The sequence below is a fragment of the Vespa mandarinia genome, unplaced genomic scaffold (genome assembly GCF_050613455.1).
Source record: "Vespa mandarinia isolate Hongniang unplaced genomic scaffold, ASM5061345v1 scaffold_61, whole genome shotgun sequence".
Taxonomy (NCBI): Eukaryota; Metazoa; Arthropoda; class Insecta; order Hymenoptera; family Vespidae; genus Vespa; species Vespa mandarinia.
The window spans coordinates 397,157-419,750 of record NW_028197195.1 but is presented as its reverse complement, the minus strand read 5'-3'; the positions used below and the strand labels follow the sequence as shown (position 1 = coordinate 419,750).

At 36.4% G+C, this 22,594-nt stretch overlaps 1 long non-coding RNA gene across 1 annotated transcript in view; it reads right to left on the bottom strand.

Moving 5' to 3' along the window:
• Positions 1-5,991: 5,991 nt before the first annotated feature.
• LOC118450524 (uncharacterized) overlaps positions 5,992-22,594 on the bottom strand; it is a 28,449-nt gene continuing 11,846 nt past the window's right edge. Inside the window, exon 6 of the long non-coding RNA XR_004840744.2 lies at positions 5,992-21,016. This is a non-coding gene — a long non-coding RNA (uncharacterized LOC118450524). The remainder of the gene's footprint in view (positions 21,017-22,594) is intronic.

Sequence of the window (22,594 nt, the reverse complement as noted above, 5' to 3'; positions counted from 1 at the left end):
TCGGCCAATAATACTTGTCTAATTCTTAGAAAAGTTTTAGAAACACCTTTGTGTCCGCCTAACGGTGTCGAGTGGCTTTCATATATAATGCCTATTCGTTCAATCTCCTTAGGTATTACTATTTCATGCTTTAGTACAATAATTTTAGTCTCGCTTAATATAATAAGATTGAATGAATTTTTCGTTTTACCATTTTTCGTTTGGCCCAGAGTATATCACCCACTGGTCCTTTAGTGAACGCAATGATTTTTACTCTAATTCAATCGCCGCGTCAAGAAGAGAGTGAAGGACTTCATCTAAGTATTCTAATTGAATACGATATTATCTCCTTGACGGGTAATGCTATTAGATATCTTTTACCATTTTAGTAATTTTCACTCTACCGAGAATTGCGTCGGTAATGGTGGGTAGCTTGTTATTGTCAGCGAGTTCTTTTGCATCTATATCTACCGGTGTTCCGTTCGTCGTTGTGAAGAAGGCAATGTTGCCATTGTGCATAATTATTCTATCCTTTATTTCTATAATTTTTCTACCGATGTGCGAGTATGTTTCGTCGGTCGAATTTTCGTCGTTCGTATCGTCTGTTTCGTCGTTTACGTCAAGTGGGGCTTGAGTGGTTTCGTATGGCGTATCGTTCGTTTTTCTATCTTGAGGGTGCGATTGTTTATTCTTGGACGTGTATAATTCTTCCTCACTTGAGCTTGTCCCTACTATGGGGAGTATTTGTTTATGTATTTCAACGGGGTTTCTCGATAATGCGTCCGCGTTCACATTCCTTTTTCCTGCTTTAAGTATACTTTCTCGGTCTATGGCTAAGATCAAAGTGTAGTAACCATTAAAATAAAAATTTTCGATAAAGAAGAATACGTTGACGTATTTATTGTAGAAAGAAATGACTTTGAAGATTTCATTATTGGGTTAGATATGAAAAGAAATTCGAACTAACTCAAGATGAAAACTTACAGACATCTCAAAAGAGAGAAACACAGACAACAGAAAATATAAATACATTAGATAGAAAGAAAGAAATAAAATTTAAGAAGTGTGAATAATAAACGTTAATTGTCGTTTCTTTGTTCACAGGTAAGACTGTAAATAGTAAATAACTAGTAATTAACAAATAAAGATTTATTACTTTGTTCACAGAGAAACATATTTTCGTTTATCACATCGCAATCCGAGATATTATATACTATATTATACTATACTCATATTCGGCTAATTTTAATCTCCATCGTATTAATCTTGATGTTGGATCTTTGACTGAATTTAACCATACTAATGGTTTATGGTCCGTTACCGAGTGAAAAGTTAGTACCGTAAAGGTAAGGCCTAAAATAATTTACTGCGTAAATGATAGCTAGAAGTTCTTTTTCTATTGTGAAATAGTTTTGTTCTACCTGATTAAGAAGTCTAGACGTATATGCAATAGGTATATCTTTGCCTAGTTCGCCTTGCCTTAATATACCACCTATAGCGTAATTAGATGCGTCGGTTGTAACAACGAAAGTTTTCGAGAAGTCTGGGTATTGGAGAAGTGGTTCCTGACATAGTAGATTTACTAGTGTTTTAAATGAATGCTCCTGTTTGTTTTCCCATTTGAATGAAACATCCTTTTTTAAAAGGTTTGTGAGTGGTTTACTTATCGCTGAAAAATTAGATATAAATCGTCTGTAGTAACCGGCTAGTCCTAAGAACTGCTTAATGTTTTTAACTGAGCGTGGTACTGGGAATTCTTTTACAACTCTTATCTTTCCTGGATCGGGTTTCACACCGTCCGAACTTATTTATGTATCCTAAGTAAGTTAGTTCTTTCCTAAGAAAGTTGCACTTCTCGGGTTGTAGCTTTAATCCTGTGGTTTTTAATCGATCGCATAATTTTCGATATTTAATAATGTGTTCTGAGAGAGAGCTGGAGTAAATAATAATGTCGTCTAAATAAACAAAGAGCTCATTTCCTTGCAGTCCCGTGAGAATCGAGTTCATTAGTCTTTGGAACGTAGAAGGAGCGTTCTTTAAACCGAAAGGCATTCGTGTAAATTCATAATGACCGTAAGGAGTCGAGAAAGCCGTTTTCGGAACGTCTTCCTTGCTCATTGCGTTCTGATGGAATCCGGATGCTAAATCAAACGTGCTGGTGTATTTTGCGCTTCCTAACTGGTCTAATATTTCCGTGATGTTGAGTAAAGGATAACTATCTTTGACTGTTTTTTCATTTAACATTCTATAGTCGATTACTAATCGTCATCGTTTCTTTCCATCGGCGCCTGCTTTCTTTGGAACGATTCATATAGGAGAATTGTAGGGTGACATCGAGAGCTGAATGACTTCATTCCCTAAGAGCTCGCTTATCTGTTTGTTTATTTCTTCTTTGTGAACAGGAGGGAAGCGATACTGTTTAGCGGAGATTGGCGTCGAACCTACCGTTTCTATCTTATGCGTTACCGTATTGATATATGTGAGTTTGTCTCCCGGTAGGTGGAATAACTCTAGCGATCCTCTTGTTTTGTCGTTCTGATTTCTTCTGCGTTTAATGATTTTAAATCTATATTTTGTAATGCTATAGCGTAGCTAGTTGTGTTAGTGACTGGCTTATAAGAGCGAGTGTGAGAGGAGAGGGAGAGGGAAGGACTCGTGGCGGCCTTTGTCGATTGCGTAACTTTCGAAATCTCGGTCTCGTGCGTAAGGCGTTCTATGTCTCGTGCGTCGTTATCTTGCCCTAGGGGAGATAAGGTCTGTATACCGGACTTATTAGTCAGGTTCGATGAGTTGTTTTTGACGGAAAGATAAGAATCTCTTATTTCTTCTTTCTCTCTATCCCTGCTTCCAAGTTCTGGACTCGGTATAATGCATGTGTCGACCGTATCGAAATCTTGAAGTTCGATTTTTGGAATGATCACGTTTACGTCTTCTTCTTTCGTATTAAAGACTTTTATGAAGGCCTTTCCATTGTTACTGTTTATAATGACTTCACCTACGTAGATTCCTTCTCCTAATTTTAATGGAGGCACATAGTGTATTTTATTTTCTTTATTTAACGTTTTTATTTTTATTATATTGCTGGTTCGCGCCGGAATCTCCTTCGGTTTGACGAAGGGCATAGTCATTCCGTGCCATTCTACGTCTTCCTTAATGAAATTTATTTTTGCAGCATCTTTGAAAAAGTCCGACCCGATAATGCCGCCATGTGGGATGGGAAAAGAGTCGGGAACAATGTGGAATTCTACTGGGTATCCATAAATGTCGATGATGCACGTTCCGTACGTGCCCACCGTTTCTTTTGTAATTCCGCTTAGGTTTATTTTGTTTGTTTCATTGGACATTAAATAATCGTCAGCTTTGTCTATTTTTAAAATGTTTGGCTCTGACCCTATGTCGACTAAAAATTCTATTTCTCCCTTAAGGTCTTTGGAAGAGATGACGACAGAAGATGAGCTCGGATTACTGCTTAATCGGACTGTGTGGACGTAGTTGGCACGTCCGTTCTTACTGTCATAATTTGACGCGTTTGCGCGCTTACCCCCGAAGTCGCGTCTCTCGTCGGAGGGTGGCTCGCGTTGCCCGACTGGTGTTCCTGCCACTTCTTTTTACGACATTCTTCGATTGTATGCCCGTAATTTTTACAGTACTTATACTCTTTAGTAGGAGAGCGGAATGATCCTACAGCTACGAGATGTGTGAGGTAGACGAGAAGGATAAGAAGGGGGATGATACGATCTGTGTGTAGAAGCATGCCATTGCGACTCTTGCCTGTTTTTATAGCGTCGGTCCCGCGTATGTACTCTCTTGCAATTTGAACAGATTTCGCGCGTGTCGTTAATTCGTGCTACTCGCGTGTTGATCCCTTCTGCTTTTCTCGACTCATCGTAGTAATGGTCAACTGGTCGTTCGCTGTTATCTTTCGAATGCCATGATTTCGCGGCTTTTCTCTTATTCAATTCATACTGCATTTTGAAGTGCAGCTCAATAGCTCTATCGCATGCATCTGACAGATTTTTACTCTGACCAAATCTTTTTAGACTTGGTCCATGGGGAGTCCGGCGCAAAAGCTATCGAGAGTTAGTTGATCGATCTCAGCTTTCTTTGCCTCGGACGCTTCTTCCCAATATCCTTCTTCCTCCATAAGCGCTTAGTGTAGATCCCTCACTTTACCAATATACTCTATCATATGCTCGTTTTCGCGCATTAGAATATTTCTAAGCACTGCTCTATAAAATTTTTCCGAGTGTATAGCTCCTAGCGTCTGTCGAATTCGATTACATAACGCGTTCATGTTATGAAGTTCTTGTTTTTCTATGGCGCTGTACGTGGTATCGTGTATTTTCCATATAGCATCTTTGGTGAATAGTTCCTCTGGATAATCCGGTATCATTTGACGCGCTCTTTTGCATGCCTTGATGAATGACGTAAGAGGCATATTTTTCCCGTCAAAACGCGGTATCATCCCTAATGCTTCATTTATTGAGTGCTGATCGGATTTGGAGCGAGTCTCGTTCCGTCATAGTAAGAATTTTCTGCATCATGAAGATGAGATGATCTGTTTCTATTTTCGTTCATTCTGATTCGCGCCTCATCGCGTCTTCGCGTGCAACTAATTGAGATTCGAAATTAAGCAGTTTCCTCTGCGCGTCTTCTAACTCTTGCTCGTTAGGTCTTATCGGAAGAGATCGCGTATATTTCGCAGCTCTCACCGTTGTCACCAGTTTTGTGTTACGTCCCACTCGGTACGGGCCTCAAAATTTTTTTAAGTTCAGAACTTACCTTGAGGAGCTCCAACCTTTGTGAGATTCGTGTCCTTTTAGGCCGTTAGCTGCTATGCGCAGTTCGTGGCACGGAATGGACATCTATACGCGGTCGTCTGGCTCAGTAACGTTGACAGGAAACTCCAAGCTGTTCTTCGCCCTGGGATCGGATGGTGCTAAGTCCCTCGGGATGTAGATTGTTTCTTCAGTAGTGATAGGCACGAGACGGTATGGACATGTCCATCCATAACGGAATTGTCGAGTGTTGGATAAGGTTACGATAACTCTTGCAATTCGTATGCATCTCTAGTTATCGGGTAAGGATGTTATTGCCTTTACTCGTGCGATTACGCACCTCTAGTAAAGGATAACAAAGGTTTTCACTTGAATAATGAAAGCTTTAGCTTCGAACTCGCGAGAGAATTTAGTGACTTTAACTTTAGATTTACGCGAAGTTGCTTGGGAAGCACAGCCAGGGTTAATTGAATGAACACTGAATTTAACCCTTACAGGTCGTAGGTCACCTCTCATGTGACAAGAGTACTATGTCGCTGCGGTCGCACGTCACGCGGGAGGTGACAACCTGTCAAAATTCGCGCCTTGTGAAATACGGGCACTATTGACTTGTGAGTTAAGCATCAGCAACGGAGCAATTGACATTTCCACTGATATATCACTGTTCTTTTGTCTTTTTTTAATATATTGAGCCCAAAAATGAATAAAGGAAATTGTAGAAATTTCGATAGTGATGATAGCAGTGAAAGTTTCGGAAGCAGTTCTGTAAATGATGTTCATTCTAACGATGAGACTAGCAGTCAGATGTTTTTGCATCGTAAGAAAAGAAAAGTTATGCCCATAAAATATTCAAGTGACGAAGAAAATGATGTAGAAATAGAAAATGTTAACTTAGACGATGATTGGATTGAAATCGGGAGTGATGATGATGATCTTCCTAATAGGATTTCTTTTACAAATATTAATCGCCAAATTTTCGGAAATGTGCAGCAACCTATAGATTACTTCAAAAAATTTATTACTAACGAACTCATAACGGAAATTATAACGCAAACAAACTCATATGCGAACGAGCAAATTGCAAAGAAAGAATTATCCGCCAGATCAGTTTGGAAAAATTGGAATCGTTTTGAATTTGTATAACAATCTACTCGAATCAATCCTTAATTCCGAAGGATATCATCTTTATGTCGACAGATACTATACCAGTGTTCCACTGGCTGAAGAACTGCTTAAAAAGAAATGCTATTTAACGGGCACAATAAGAAGTGATAGAAAATTTCTGCCAAGAAAAATAAGAAAACCGAATTCTAAAATTGGAAATGTTATCAGATTCCGTTCAAGAAAAAGTAAGCTGTTAGCTTTATCATGGCGAGACAAACGAATTATTATCATGCTTAGTTCATATGATAATGGGCCAATGAAAACTGTATCGAGAATAACATGTGCTATCATGTAGAGCTTAAGAAACCTTAAGTAGTATTGAATTATAATAAATTTATGGGCGGAGTGATGGACCGCGCAGACCAATTTGGATCTATGTATTGTTTTTTATGCAAAACATTAAAAACAACAGTATACTTCTGTGAAACATGCAACAGGAAACCGTTCCTTCATGTTGGAGGTTGTTTCAAAAAATATCATACGTTAAAAACTTATAAATGATTATTTGAAACTCATATATTTGTAATACACCTTCAAAAAATAAATAATTTCTAACAAAAATGTTATTCTTATAATACTGAAAATTTTTCTCATATTGACCGAAACAAGGTACAATCTAGTGAGAATCACGTATGAAAAACTAACGACCGATAAGGTTTAAAACTTAACAAACTAATTTATTAAAATTTTAAAGTACGGTGTATTTAAATACAGTGTAGATGAAATTTCTAAGTATAAAACAAGACTAACGTTAGTATGAAGGCTGCGTTAGTATGATCGAAGTTAAGACCAATGTTTAGTCGCGAAGAGAAGTTTAATCGTCGAGAGATGAAGCAATATAATCGGAGAGAAGTATCCTCGACGAGAAATGAATCAATATAATAATCGGAGAGAAGTGTTCCGGTCAAGAAATGCAACAATATAACCACGGAGACTAGCGATGGAGCCGCTTAAATCCTCCGTCGATCTGCAGGCTCGAATTAGCGCCACCATGGGAATGAAGCCACCGTGCATAGTGGGGATGAATCTATCTGCCGCTGCCGTGGTGGGAATGGAAATGTTGGAGATTCCTATGCGGAAAACATGTACGACGGGTGGTAGTTTCGTTTCCTTATTTCTTTAGATTTCTGCGTCCCTTCTCCTTTTCCGGAATTTGACGTTGCTTTATGGGGGACGAAATTTTAGATATTTCCACCCGGAGAACACGTACGTTGAGCGATAGTTTCGCTTCTTCGAACTCCATGAGTTTCTGCGTCCCTTTTACTTTGTCGGAGTTCGGCATCGCTTTCTATAACTTTTTTAGTTTTTTCTTTTCATCTCCTTATTTTATCGCTTACATGTTTATTACCTATTTGCTATTGTATGCTCTATAATAGTGTTAGTTTGTGATAATAGAGACTCCCTTTACATAGGGCTCGAATGTGTCATATAATTGTGTTAGGATTTTATTTTGTATGTTTCTTTGATTAATAAAAGTTTTACAAAAATTTATGTAGTACGTAAGCATAAGTGCTCATTTACTCCTATACTTAATAATATATGAAAATTTTATTTACAAGTTTTAGTGCTTAACACATTGTTGACCGATCACGAGTTAATTCGTGTTTTCATGGCCGAACGTTGTTGACCGGCAACGAGTAAACTCGTGATGCGTTTTTTTTTCACATCGCCGTTGTTTTCTCTGTTGCCAACTATACAGTGAAATTGTTGGTCAGTAATACATGAGCTATTTCTCTCACTTGTAAGTCCCGCCAAATCTTTCGTTGTTAAAAAATTTAATAAGTAAAAATTTAAAAAAAACGATGACGGAACGTAATGAAGATTCTTTCAATGAATTAAACACGGATGATTTATCTGATTGTCCAAGTAATTGTGAATCAAATTGTGGTAAACTTGAAAATGATACTGTATCAGAAGATAGTGACTCTAATATTAGACCACCAAAATATCAAAAAAGAAATATAATAGAATCTGATGGTGACGAAGAATTGGAGGAAGAACGTCCTCCAATGGAACGAGCATGATATTACACCAAAACAACAGAATTATTTAAATATTCTTGGTGCAACTATTGAACTTGATGACGCGCCGACTATCAGTGAGGTAATGGCTTTATTTTTTGATAGTGGTTTTTTTGATTTAGTTGTTACGCAGACCAATTTGTACCATTCTCAAATGAAAGGATTACATAAAACCTCTGCAAAAATGGTACCATGGACGGAGGTTACCACTAATGAAATAAAAAAGTTTCTTGGATTACTAATATTGATGGGCCAAACCAGAAAATCTCATTGGAGAGATTATTGGTCAACGGATCCTTTAGTTGAAGCATCAATATTTCGAGCAACTATGTCCAGAATGCGATTTGAATAAATTTTTACATTTTTTCATTTAAATGATAATACACAACATACATTGTGATCTCTTTAACGGATGCCTTCAATGGGATATCTTTCCATCTATTTGGAAAGAGGGCTCTTTAAGAGCACTCTTGAAGGGCGACAACAAAGACAACAAAGCTAGTAGAGTATATAATCACTACAGATAGAAGACAATAATACTAAATTTAGAAAATCTGTTAGATACCTCGGGGTACACTTCGACAAAGGGCTGAGTGTCACGACACACTGCCGTTACCTTAATGATAAGGTCGGTCCATTGTTCGCAAAGCTAGGTAGATTAGCAGCTAAGGAATGGGGACTCCGTCACTGCGCCCACCGGGAAATTTATCACGCCGTGTTTACTCCCACGGTCACGTACGCGGCAAGAGGATGGTCCGATCTATGCACGGAAGGGAATCTCAAAAAGCTAAGCGCGACCCAACGATCGGCCCTCATCTCAGTCACATCCGTGTATCACACAACCGCCACGGAATCTCTCTGTGTCGTAGCAAGAGAGCCCTCGATTGATCTCCTGTTATTTAAACGGAGGAGATTACACGATATTAAGAAAAATATGAGCACCGAGACAGCGACGCGGAAACTGGAAACGACGAAGCTAAAGCGCGCGATAGGCAGGTCGATGAGGAAATACTTAGGAATTGGCAGGCCACATGGGAGAACTCCTCCAAGGGAAGGACAACATACGCGTTTTTCCCGGACGTCAAGAACAGGATGGGTTTCCGTTTCGTCTCTCCTAACCACTTCACATCCCAGTTTCTTACAGGACATGAAGTTTTCAAGGCCAAGCTGAAGTCCTCATCACGGATGCAATATGCGAGTGTGGCGAAGAGGACACGGTTTCGCATCACTTCGTCGATTGTCTAGCTTTTGAACCGCAGAGAGTAGCCATGGAAGAAATTCTCCGTGAAAGGAGTTGGCCGGAAGCAGCGAGACATCTTGTCTCCACGGCTAAGGCCTTCTCCCTCTTCGCGGAATTTGGCAAAGAAATCCTCCTCATGAAGGGTTATTAGTTCATGAATCCTGTTCAGCTGGGGTTGTCGGAGTCTTGGTGATGGGGATGGTCGGTTGTTATCTTCTCAGGTTAACCCACTCTCGAACAGGATAGGGTTGAAGATGCTTGTATGCATCTCCCTTTTTTGTTTTCTCTACCACCGAACTCTCTCCCTTAAATCCGCTATCCTACTATTCCCATCTCATGCTACGGAACGAGTGCCAAGGATCGTGGTACTGTGAGTGGGCCTCCCCATATCCATGGGTTCCTCGTGGGCAAGGCCGGCGTGGTGATTTGTTGGTCGTGGCTAAACCGCTCACCCTGCCTCGCCGGCAAGAGTGCTGTGTTTTTTCAAGTCCGCTGACACGGCAGTGGTGACTGCTATCTGTAGATGATTTTGTAGCCTATGCCCGTAAGGGCGATATTGCATAGATGCAAGCAACTTACTGTTCTTCAACTTTACACTGTATTGTTCCTATCTACGAAGAACCGCAGCTTTCCGCGCGGAAAAACCCTGGTCGGCGGTCGTCCAAATTGTTGGGTTCATACCGATAGATCAACTTTATAGAGCTAACATAGATTTCTCTGTTTTTCTCATGCTTCTAGAGAGAATGTACAAAGATATGCAAGCCATCGAAGAACGGCTTAATAGTAAGATACCTTTATGTGTATTCATGCAACACTGCACTACTGGTGTAACCGCAAACCTAATTAAAGTCCAACAAAATGAGAATAAAGTAAAGGACGTTAAAAGCCGAGGGTGATGTAACGACATACCTTAATCAAATGCTGTATTCCACTCCTATCTAGGACTACTTTTCACTCGTGGGCGAAACGATCACTACGGATGGTGACGTAGTGTCTTTTAACTACCCGAGTAATTAATACCCTTTGGATGAAGTAAGGAATGTCCCGGGGACGTTTGGGTCTCTAACGGCTCAAAATTACAATCTGTATGAATGTTACCTTGCTCCGCGTGTCACTCGCCGGAGAATTGAAGCTCATATGACGATTAATCGTCGCTGGACACTACTGAATCCAGAATTAACCACTTGACATACAATTAAAATGCGCATTGACCGCGTCCGTAGGATACCATTTAATTTGGCTCAATTATATACTGCCCGGTATTAGCCAAAGACAGTTCTTGACGTCTCAGAGGCATCAAAGTCTACAATGGCACATGAAATGAATGACGTCCCAGAGATGTCATTGTATGTCAAGTGGTTAATGCCTGCTGATTCACTAGCAATGATCAATCTTTTAACTCTTTACCGACCGGCAGTCGATTCATCATTCTCAGCGTTTATCGACCGGTAGCCGATTAATCGATTTTTTTTATTAATCCGTTAGATTCGGTTAGGTTCGGCTGACAAGTAGCAGGCATTTCTTACTCTGTAGTCAGATACTCGTTGCTTGGCTCTGAAAGCATCCACAATTTTATACAGTCTTTAAAAATTTAGCCTTCACAATAAATGAAAAGAATAGTGTTGATGAGTTTTATCTCGATGATCTGTCAGATTGTCTTGACAGCTCTTCACCAAGTGAAACTGATAACGAAAGTGATAGCAGTTATGTAATAATTCGAAAGCGACGATTTATATTACCACTAATATACTGTGATTCAAAAGACGATGATATTGGTAATAACGCTGAAGACAGCAATGGTACATGGTCGACGAACGACATAACAATAATTTTGGAACATTTCAAAGGCACCCCTGGCGTAAAAATTATGCCAAGTTCCCCTAAAAATGTAATGGATATTGTAAATTTATTCATTGGAAATGACCTGCTTGAGCACTTGGTGAGGTAATCCAATAGATATCATTATCAAGCCATAGAAAAATATAAAATTATACCAAAAACGAAAATTAAACAGATATCACAATACCTGAAATGAAGAAATTCTTGGATCTAATAGTTCTAATGGGACAAGTAAAGGAGGACGTTCTCTACGACTATTGGTCCACGGATCCAATTATAGAAACACCATTCCTCTCGAAAATAATGAGCAGAAACAGATTTTTACAAATAATGCAGTGCTGGCATTTTTGTAACAATTACAGCATTTCTCCAAATTCGCATAGACTTGCGAAAGTCCAGCTTGTCGCCGATTATTTAAAGTAAAAATTTAACGATGTGTATAAACCATACCAACAATTGTCTCTGGATTAGTGTATTATTCAGTGGGGGGGTTAGAATTTCAATCAAAACATAATCAAGCAAAAATCACAAAATACGGAATACTGGTTAGAGCGCTGTCTGAAGCTCGTACAGGATACGTATGTAACTTTTTCTCCTAATGGAAAAAAATTAGAAGACACTGTAATATCGGTCATTAAACCGTTTAAGAACATGTATATATCAAAGCAATTATTACAATGGTCTCAAAATATCTTAAATTCACTTAAAAAATAAAATGCAAGTGTACGGGACAATTCAAAGGAATAGAAGTCTTTCTCAATCACTTCAAACGACCAAACGTTCAAGAGGCCGACATGAATTCAATAGAGATGACCATATTTTATTACAAATATGGAATATTGGGAAAAGGAGTAAATATAATCTCGACAATACATTCTGCGCAAATGGCCGAATCTGGAAGTAAAAGTAGGAAATCAGATTGTCCCATATAGAAGTCTATTTCAATAATAGATTACAATAATTATATGATGGGTGTGGATCGCGCAGATCAATATCTGTCCTATTACTTTTAGGAAGACAAAGAAATGTACTAAACGGATCGTGATGTTTTTTATCAACTGTACACTTCTTAATTTCTTTAAAGTATATATAGCTCTCAGCGGAAAGAAGATTACATATAAACATTTTCTGCACAAAGTGGCAATTTCGTGGATAGAAGATTGCGAAACTAAAGAACAAGAAAAAGATCTACCTAATCCTGAACCCACAAGAAGCACATCCCGAATTGATCATCCTGGAAAAATGACAAATTTCGGAAAGCATAAACTAGTAAATATAGAGACTAGCGATCGATGTGAAAAACCTTTAAGACAATACAGAGTTTGTTTAATTAAAAAAAAAAAAAGCAGAACAGGGTTCATCTGTAAATTTTGCAACATTCCACTACACAAAAGTGACTATTCCGAGCAGGATCATGCTTTAAAAAAATATTAACACGTTGACTGCCAGACGCATTTTCGATGGTTTGCCCAAGGCGCCGACGTGAACTTTTCATTATGCGATGCAAATTATGCTGAAATATTATTTACAGCAGATAAAATGAGTTATAAAATCATGCATGAAGCAGTTTTCGTTGTGGGGGTCACTCCGACCTACCGCTACTCCCAAAAGCGAAATCTGCCGATCGCAAAAAGGGTATAGACGTACAATCCAAAATGGACTACTAAATATGGAATACTTGTACGAGTATTATCGGAAAGTCATACTGGATATATATGTAACATAGAAATTTGTTGTGGACAAGGAGGAAAACCGCAGGATTCCTCTAACGATTCTTACACCGTTATTAATAATAATGATAAAGACCATATTTCGGATATTGGCACCATCCTTATATGGACTTATATGGGTTATAACTATTATAATACTTTAAATATTGCTGAATTCTTATTACATTATAAAATACGAATATATGGCACAATAAGCGCCAATAGATTGCCAAGATGTTTTAAAATAAAATCGTTAAATCTAAAAAAAGGGGAGAGTATTTTCAAACGTAAACGTCATACCTTGTTGCAAATTTGGAAAGATAAAAGGGAGATACGAATGATTCCGACAATTCATAAATTTGAAATAGTTGAATGTACTGGAAAATATAAAACCATGCAAAAATGCATTGGGGAATATAATTCAAACATGAACGGCGTCGACCTTGCTGATCAGTATCTATCATATTACTCAATATTGAGAAAAACAATTAAATGGCCAAAAAAGGTAGTATTATATCTCATCAACTGCGGTCTGTTAAATGCATTCAAGATCTATAATTCGTGTGAGAATAAAAATAAAATATAAAGACTTTCAACTTCCTGTGATGAAATTACGGAGGACGGAAGAAAAATCAACGAATCCAGTTATGAATATAGAACAAAGTATTTCAAATACAACAAATCATCTATGCATCGACTCACCATTAGACTCGCTGGTAATATGAAACAGCATATACTTGAACCAAAGACGAGTAAAGAAGTTTCCAATCAAACAATATAAAATTTGATCGTCCAATGGAAAAAAGAGTGAAACAAGATATTGTTGCACATCGTGTTGAACACCATTGCACAATGAAGTATGCTTAACTAGATATCACACCCTAAAACATTATTCAAGCATTTCAAGTAAATAATAGTCAAAATGTAAAAAACCTTATATAATAAATAGAAGTATAAAATTTATAGTTAAGAATTTATGTAAATATAATACCAAATGCAAATCAAAAATGTGTATATACCCATCCTATTGTTTGCCAAGCATGCATCTGCAGTGTTCACAAGTACCACACAAATATGTTCTACTGTCATCAGATTCGGAAGATACAGAAAAGAGCATAAATAATGGGATAGTTATATGTAGAAGGAAAGATAAACGACAAAGAATACTAAGCACATCTTCAGATGAGGATGATTTAAATTCAAATTCGATTTTAGAAAGATCCGACTTGAATGAAGTTCTTCAAACGTTGTCATGGTCGAAAAATGATTTTAAGCCCACACTACATGCATTTAACATAATAAAAATTCTGGAGTAAAAGGAAATTTAACTCCAGAAGCTATGCCTTTAGATGCCTTTCAACTCTTCTTTTTAGAAGAATTAATTTCATATGTTACTGTGGAGACGAACAATTATTATAAATTTGTTATTGAAAATACTATATTTAAAACATATTCTCGTATTAATACTTGGAAAGACACATCAATATGTGAGATGTACGGATTTTTGGCTATCACGATGTTAATGCCTCGAGTGAAGAAATTGACTCTAAAAGAGTTTTGGTCGACCGATGACATGTTAAAAACTAATATTTTTCGAAAAACTATGACACGAGACAGATACATGATATTGCAAATGTTGCATTTTAATGATAATAATGTACAAAGTGATGATCCATTGATAAAAATACGACCTATAATTGTTACTCTGAAGAACTCTTTCTCACAGCCATTTTATCCGTACAAAGATTTGTGCATTAACGAGTCTTATGTTATTCAAAGGTCGGTGTTACTTTAAACAATTTATTCCGTCCAAAAGAAGCAGATTTGGTATCAAATCATTTATCCTATGCGACTGCACAACAAACTATGTATTAGATTATATAGTATATACCAGAAACAATAAAGATATTATACGAAATTCTACAACCATTGGGCAATCGGCAAATGTTGTTATGACACTTTTACATCCATACTTTGAAAAGGGCCATACATTGATAACAGATAATTGGTACATAAGTCCGCATTTGTATAATGTACTTAAAAAACATAAAACTAATGCGTTTGGGACAGTACGGAAAAACAGAAGAGATATGCACCATATCAAGGGAAAATTGACAATAAGGCAATTTGACTACAGATGTTCAGATAATTTATTGGGATTGAAGTGGCGCGATAGAAAAGATGTATGGATGTTATCAAGTGCTCACAAACCGAAAATGATAGAATCTGGTCAAAGAAATTATCTTACAGGATTACCCAAGTTAAAACCAGAATGTGTTGCAGATTAAAACATCAAAGTGGGCTCTGTAGACCACGTTGACATGGTTCTAAGTACATTTAATTCATGCAGAAAATGTTTAAAGTGGAATAAGAAGTATTTTTTCCATTTAGTAGACATCTCATTATATAACTCGTATATCCTGTATCAATCTGTGACTGGTAAAAAACTACAATATAACGATTTTCATCTGTCATTAATCAAACAAATTCTAATACCTTCAAAATAGAACACGCGCGGGCGGTGGCAAAAGAAGCGTAGAAACCTACCATTTCGTTTGACTGAGAGACATTTCCCTTCAAAAATTTTTAATGCAAAGAGAATATTGACAAGAATGAAATGTGTTGTCTATAGAAGACAGCAAAGAAAGAAGGATACACCATATGAATGTAAAAAATGCGACATCGGATTATGTGTTGATACTTGTTTTGAGATTTATTATACGCAAATGAATTATTAATTTTCCTATTGTTTTTTCTAAAAATATCTATATATTAAATATTAATTCCTTAAATTATATATATTTGAAGCCTTTCCAAGATTATATAATCTTTCTTATGATTTGTTTAATTTTCTGATTTTGAATATCAAAATACGTTATAATTATCAAATTATTGGGATTTCAAATTTTAGCAGATGAGTAAACAGTATATATTGAAAATAAAAATGTTTTCATTCAATGTGGAATAGACAACGGAATAGTAATTGGATTGTATACTATATTATAATGTGTCATACACCGTCGACGAGATCCATACTGCGCGAGAAAGTATTCAGTCCCCGGCGATCGAAACAGGTGAGCGAGACTGATTCGGATAGTTACGATGAAAACGAATCTTACATAAATACATCATTTCGTAAAATAAGGTGATTAAATTTACTTAGTACATCGAAATCTGATGAAACTGAAGATGTTAATTTACAAAGCATCAATCCGGATGATATCAGATGGACCAAAATTGTGGGCTCACCCATTCATGATTTTACAAGACAATAATCGGGAATTCAAACAGACATATCTGATTCTTGGAAAATTTTGCGATTTTTCAAATCATTCGCATCTGATAGATTTCATTGTTGAAAAAAACAACTAATCATTGGAGACGAAGAGATAATAGTAATCCTGAACCTGGGACAAAGCCAGACGAACTGTACTATTTTATCGCTGTTTGCTTACTAATGTCTAGAGAGAAGAAATTATCAATTGATGAATATTGGAGTAAAAATAAATTATTGCGTAGTGACATCTTTTGCAGAATAATGAGTAGAGATCGCTACAAAGTGTTACTCAGAAAGTGTTACTGCGCTTTCGCGGAAGACAACAAAGTATGGTACAGGTGCGCCGTCGCGAAAGGGTTAAGCAGTAACCAAGCATTGATAGTGTTTGACCTTCAGTAGAAAGATGATGTCCAAGTGATTATGGTTAAAGCGGTTATCAAGTATGTCTATGTGGATTGGCTTAATCTTATTGTAACGGTGAATTTTTACTCTTTGGCAAGCAAGATATTCTCTAGACCATTTGAGTGCGTCCTTAAGGATCAGGCCAAATGTATTTTTCGCATAAATTTAGAGATGTGGTCCAGCCGCTATGATGTGAAAGACTATGAATGACTTTGAAAACTGTCTTGCATAATGGTTCTGGTAAGAATGTTCTGATAAATCCTAACAAAATGTCACAATAGATGTTCATTTCTGGTTCTAGTGTGAGTTTTCGTAGTTTCAATGAAGTTGTATCTCTGATCACAGATCAGCTAGATCATTGTCGTTCAGTTGTGCTTGTTGGATTTCAAGAGATGTGAGAATGGATGACATATTTATAGTATTAATGCAGGATAGTGTATCTGCGACTGTTATCATCACCCTTCACATACACTAAAGTCAGTGAAAAATTGTGAGATATATTTGAGGTATAGTAGTTGACGTTCCGATATTTGGTTCAGTTTATGTTTGAAGACAAAAGTAAGTGGTTTGTTGTCCGTTTTGATGACAAACTGACGGAAATCAAACAAGTGATGCAAAAATTTGACTGATGCTAAAATAGCAAAAAGTTCACGATTGTATGTGCTGTATTTCTGTTCCGTCTGGTTCAATTATCTGGAGAAAAACCCTATGGGTTTTTAGGTACCATCTTCCAGCTGTTCTAGTTTAGCTCCGATAGCAGTTGCGAATGCGTCAGTTGTGAGAGTCATTGGTTCGTTAGAAAACGGAAAAGCGAGCAATGTGATTGTTGCGAATATTTTCGCATATTTCAACTGCCTCATTGGCTTCGGGAATTCATGCGATCTTGGTTATATCATTTTTTATTGACACTTTAAGGAAACTATTGAGAGGCAACATGATCTGAACTGCGTGAAGTATACAACAATGATAGTTGATCATGCCAAGAAATCTGCGAAGTTCAGCGATAGTTTTAGGTTTCTGATATCTTTTAATGGCATCAATTCGTTCGCACGTTGGAATGTAACTATGTTCATTAATGGTGTAACCCACGAAGTTTATTTCCGTTTGGTTGAACAAGCAATTTTTGAGATTGATAATAAGGTTGTTGTCTTTTAAGCGTTCAATGTGTGTGTTCCAGATATTAGTCTTCATTGTCCGAGAATATAAGAATGCCATCCACGTAGACGAAGACGAAGTCCAGATCTTTGAAAAGTGCGTCCATAAATCGTTGGTACGACTGGGTGGGGTTTTTCAGACAAAAAGGCACACCTAAGTACACAACCCAAGGTGTTATGATGGCAATTTTTCAATGTTGTCCACGTGCACAAATAGTTGTAGGTATGCTTTTTCGCAGTCGATTTTGATGTAATACTTTCTATCATGTATCCACAGAAAGAATGAGCGAAGAACTATATTGATTCATGGAGATTGGATACAGATTCGCGCTGAATTCTGTTGTATCACGTCTGAAATCAGCTGGATCGTGTCTTGATCAAGGGCTTTAAGGACTGTCAGGTATTTTATTCTGTATGTATACTGTTGGCACTTAACATGGTGTTCGACATTTGTGATTCTTTTTCAGGTGTTCTGAACATGAGACTCATATTTTATAATGAGGCAGGATGGCTAACGCCGATACGTTTTTCCTTTTATAGGAACTCTTGATGCATAAAGATCACGTCGAGGCCATTAATTAGGGTCAAATTATCATTGACAACCCACTATGTGGAAAGAACTTCACACATTAAGTAATAATAGTGACAAGTAACAAAAATAAGTATATAAATTTAATTCAAATGACTCTGGAATGTAAACACGAATTAATCGATTTGCTACTCCATTTGACTACTTTGAGCTTTCTTTTCCGAAGAATTGATATTATTAATTGTTAACGAAACAAATCAGTTGAAAAGAAAAATCGAACACAAAATAAAAAATCTGTGTTCATTTATGAAACCGTATGAACAAACAGCAACTGAGTGAGATTTATTGTTTTTTTGAAACTAATTTATTAATGTAGTGAGTTAAAAAATTGCATTACTCCGAATGTTGGACAAAAGATAAATTTTTGCGTATTGACATTTTCGGACATATAATAAATAGATATGGATAAATATTGGGTTGGCAACTAAGCTTTTATATTCTGCGACTGTAAAACTGGATACGTTTCAAATTTATTGTATATGCAGGCAGGAATTCGGAGACAACAAAAATAACTGAAAAGTCTCTCGGAAAATCAGGTAAAATTGATACAAAAAATTTCTTCCTTTTATTTGATGTGGCTGTTTGGAATGCATTTTGTTTGTACAAGATGAAAAAATGACAATGCGTGCATTTCACCTTCAATTACTAAAAGATAGTCAAAAAACATAAGACGTTAAATAATAATTATAGCAATCATAATAAATCTACTACCTATTAGTCATAATGATTAACAGATAAATATGTATTACCCGTCATTCTGTAAAATTATGAATAGCAAAAAAACGTTGCGAAACTGTGTAGGGTGGTCAAAAAATAATATAAGGAGAAGATCACGGTACGAATGTAAAGATTGTGATATGTGATTCTGCATCGTTCCTTATTTTAGCATATATAATTATACTATTAATTAATAAAGTATGTCTTCTTATTAGTTTTTTGCGTATTTTTCAAACTTTTTACATAAAAATGTATAAATAAATTATAATTTATTCCTTTATAACTCTACTTCGATTTAATGTCATAGTAAGAAGCGTCATGCACAGTTTACGCGCAGTTCGTGTGGAAACATGCTGTACAGAAATACAATCCCGCGGAAAGTCCAGTCGTAACTAAAAGTTTAAGAAATTACAGAAGGAAGAAAAGAGAAGGATTAGTACCAGAAAAAAATATTGATACCATCAAATTTACAAACTGAAAATTTGCACAATCCATGTTTGGAATCTATACTATAATTCTAATTTCTCTCCACTTTCTTAGCGAATAGAACGCATAATATCAAATATATTGTGTTGTTCGGAAAGTTATCCCCTTTTTTTCCCTATAGAGGCATCAATTGTATTTTTAAGCAGCTAACTTCATTGTTAAACTATATTGTTATTATATATTTTAACATCTAACATTTAAAGAAGTAAACAATTTTGTTTGATTCTGTACAATTGTTTTTTTTTAGTGTCTTATCAAAAATGAAAAATCAAAAGCAGCATTTTTGGCATATTTTGCTTTTTTATTACCAAGAAGGTAAAAATGCTGTTCAAGCGAGGGAAAAGTTATGTAACATATATAGAAAAGATGTCTTAACGTATCAGTTCTTGTTGAGCATTCGAAGAAGACGGACGTGAGGATCGGTGCTCTTGAGTGAGAAGAATAGACAATACAAGTCCCCACGGGGAGGGTGTAATATTAAAAAATAACGTTAGTTACCGCAAGACGGGTGCTTTCCTTCACCAATAGTGATACTGTGTTTGCTTCTTGCAAAGCAAACAACAAAATTATGAGTACGTGAAATAAGCTCATCCGACGTCCCTTCACGGACCCAAAAAAAAAGCCATGACGTCAGCCAAAAAAGAAAGTTGGAGAAAAGTTCTTCGTTTGACGAAGTGAACAAAATGCTGAAAAGAAATGTCAAGAGTTTCGACAAAGATTTCAACACCAGGAACTTCGATAAGCTATTCGAGAACAACTCTCGAATAACACCAAACATAAACGCAGCTAGAAACAAAGAACAAAGACTAGACGCGAACAAAAGATTGAGAGGACCGAAGGGTTCCTTATACCAAAAAAAACAGTATCATCGAAACGTCCAGTCAGTAACCAAGCTACGAATCAGATAACAAATTCAAAGTGCTATCGGATGATATGAGCCTTACGGAAGAGGGGGAAAACGAAAAGGCCAATAGCGCCACAGCAAGAATCAATAGCCAGAAAAACCCCTAAAATTTGAATGCCCCCAATATATATACTAAAAGCTAATCTTAGGGACATAATTATCTTGCTTAATAATAGCAATATGATATACAATTAGATAATGACATGATCAGACTTACAACCATGGATAGCGAAACTCACGAAAAGTGCGTAACCATCCTAAAATCTGATAAATTTCATACATTTACTCCTAAACACACTAAATGTAAGACCTTCGTGGTAAAAGGAATAAGAGGAGGATTCGACGTTACTGACGTCACAACAGCGCTCAACATGAAAAATGTCAAAATAATGAAAACCAGAAAACTACTGTTCGACAGGCAAAACACAAATAAATACCATTTCATAATTCAAGTTGACAGCAACAGCGACCCACAGGAACTTTTTAAAAATAAAATACTGCTCAACCAAAGAGTAAGATGGGAGAAGCTTAAACGACCTAAAATCTTCCAATGCAAAAATTGCCAAAGAGTGGGGCATGCCAGCTCTAATTGCAATATGGGGTACAGATGCGTAAAATGTGGCCAATCCAATGAGAACCGGGAAAATGTAATCTTAGCAATTCTTCAGAAAAAGAAAAGCTGAAGTGCGCAAATTGCGGTCAAAACGGACATCCAGCATCGTACCTAGGATGCCCATATATGAAAATGGTAGTGGACCTGAAAAAAAAAAGAAAAAGAAAAAAAAGAGAAGTTGGTAATTGATAAAATCAATAAAATTAACAAATTCACTGACCCAAAGATTTCATACGCTAACATAGTGATGAACAAAGAAAAAAAAAGTGAGATAACAGAACACTATAAACAGAGGGCAGTCAATAACACACCCCAGGCAAACCCCCAGAGTAGTCACCATAATATAGTACAACATCAGGAAATTAATGTTAATAACTATAATAACATAAATCAAATATTAGTTAGATTTAAGGATAGTCTGATGGAAATTAAGGAGCATCTACTAGAACTAAATAACAAGATCATCCAATGATCTATGAGAATCGACTACATGTCTCAATGGCAGGTGGAATATAAATATAAATAACATAATGAAATTGTCTGTTATTAATGTAAACTCTCTGTGCTCGTTAAAAAAGAAACTAGACTTACAAAAGTACTTATAAGAGCACAATTACGACATTGTATTGATATCAGAAACTAAATTAAATAATAAGCACAAACCAAAATTTAACAATTATGAAATAATCAGATCTGATAGAGCAATAAATACCAAAGGAGGGGGTACAGCGATAATATAAAATACCGATAATATAAAATACATTAACATCACACAGCTATCACAGCCTAGGAAATACGATACTAGAATAGCTGTGAAAATATTGGTAAATGCAAACAAATCATTAATCGTATTTAGCATATACGCAACACAGTCAGCAAAAAATACATTTATTTTGGAACTTGTTCAACTATTTAGAGATTTCAGACTAGGGGACAACGAAGTGTACTATATCATAGCGGGTGACTTAAACCCAAGAAACTCAATTTGGGGAGATAAGGCTACAAATGATAGAGGCAGACGCCTATATCAATGGGAACAAGACAACGATATTAAATTCAAATCAACAATATACTCGGCAGCCAACCCCACATACATTAGAAGCAGCTCCTATCTTGACTACTGTATTGCGGACAGTAGAATAGAAATCTTGAACTTAAGGAACAAAATACAAACTAATCCATACGATAGCGACCACAACGCATTAACCTTTAAAATTGACACAGATACACTTTTCCAAGGCGTATCAATGGCACCACCCAGAATAGCCACCTTCAATTTCAAAAAAGCGAATTAGCGTAAGTTGGCTAATCATATGGACGCGAAAATACAGAATAATACACAGCTGTCCACAAATAGAGATCTCTCAATAGAAGAAATTCATGTAAGCATTATGAATCTAGAACAAATAATCACCAAATCCATCAGGGAAATTATACCCAAAACACAAGCAAATAGAAATGACTATTACCAAAAATACGTCAGCAATAATATCAGGAAATTACACTCAACAAAGTCCTTTTTAATAACGAGATTACACTTCATAAGATACCGAAGCCCGTATAACCACACCAAACAGGAAACATATAATATCAAAAGAACAATTAAAGCCATTAATAAACGATTACAAATAGAAATTTCAAAATCTGTCATTTCATATTGGTCATCAATAGCCAAGAAGATAAACTACAGAGAAGCAAACGAATTTTTCCCGACCATCAACA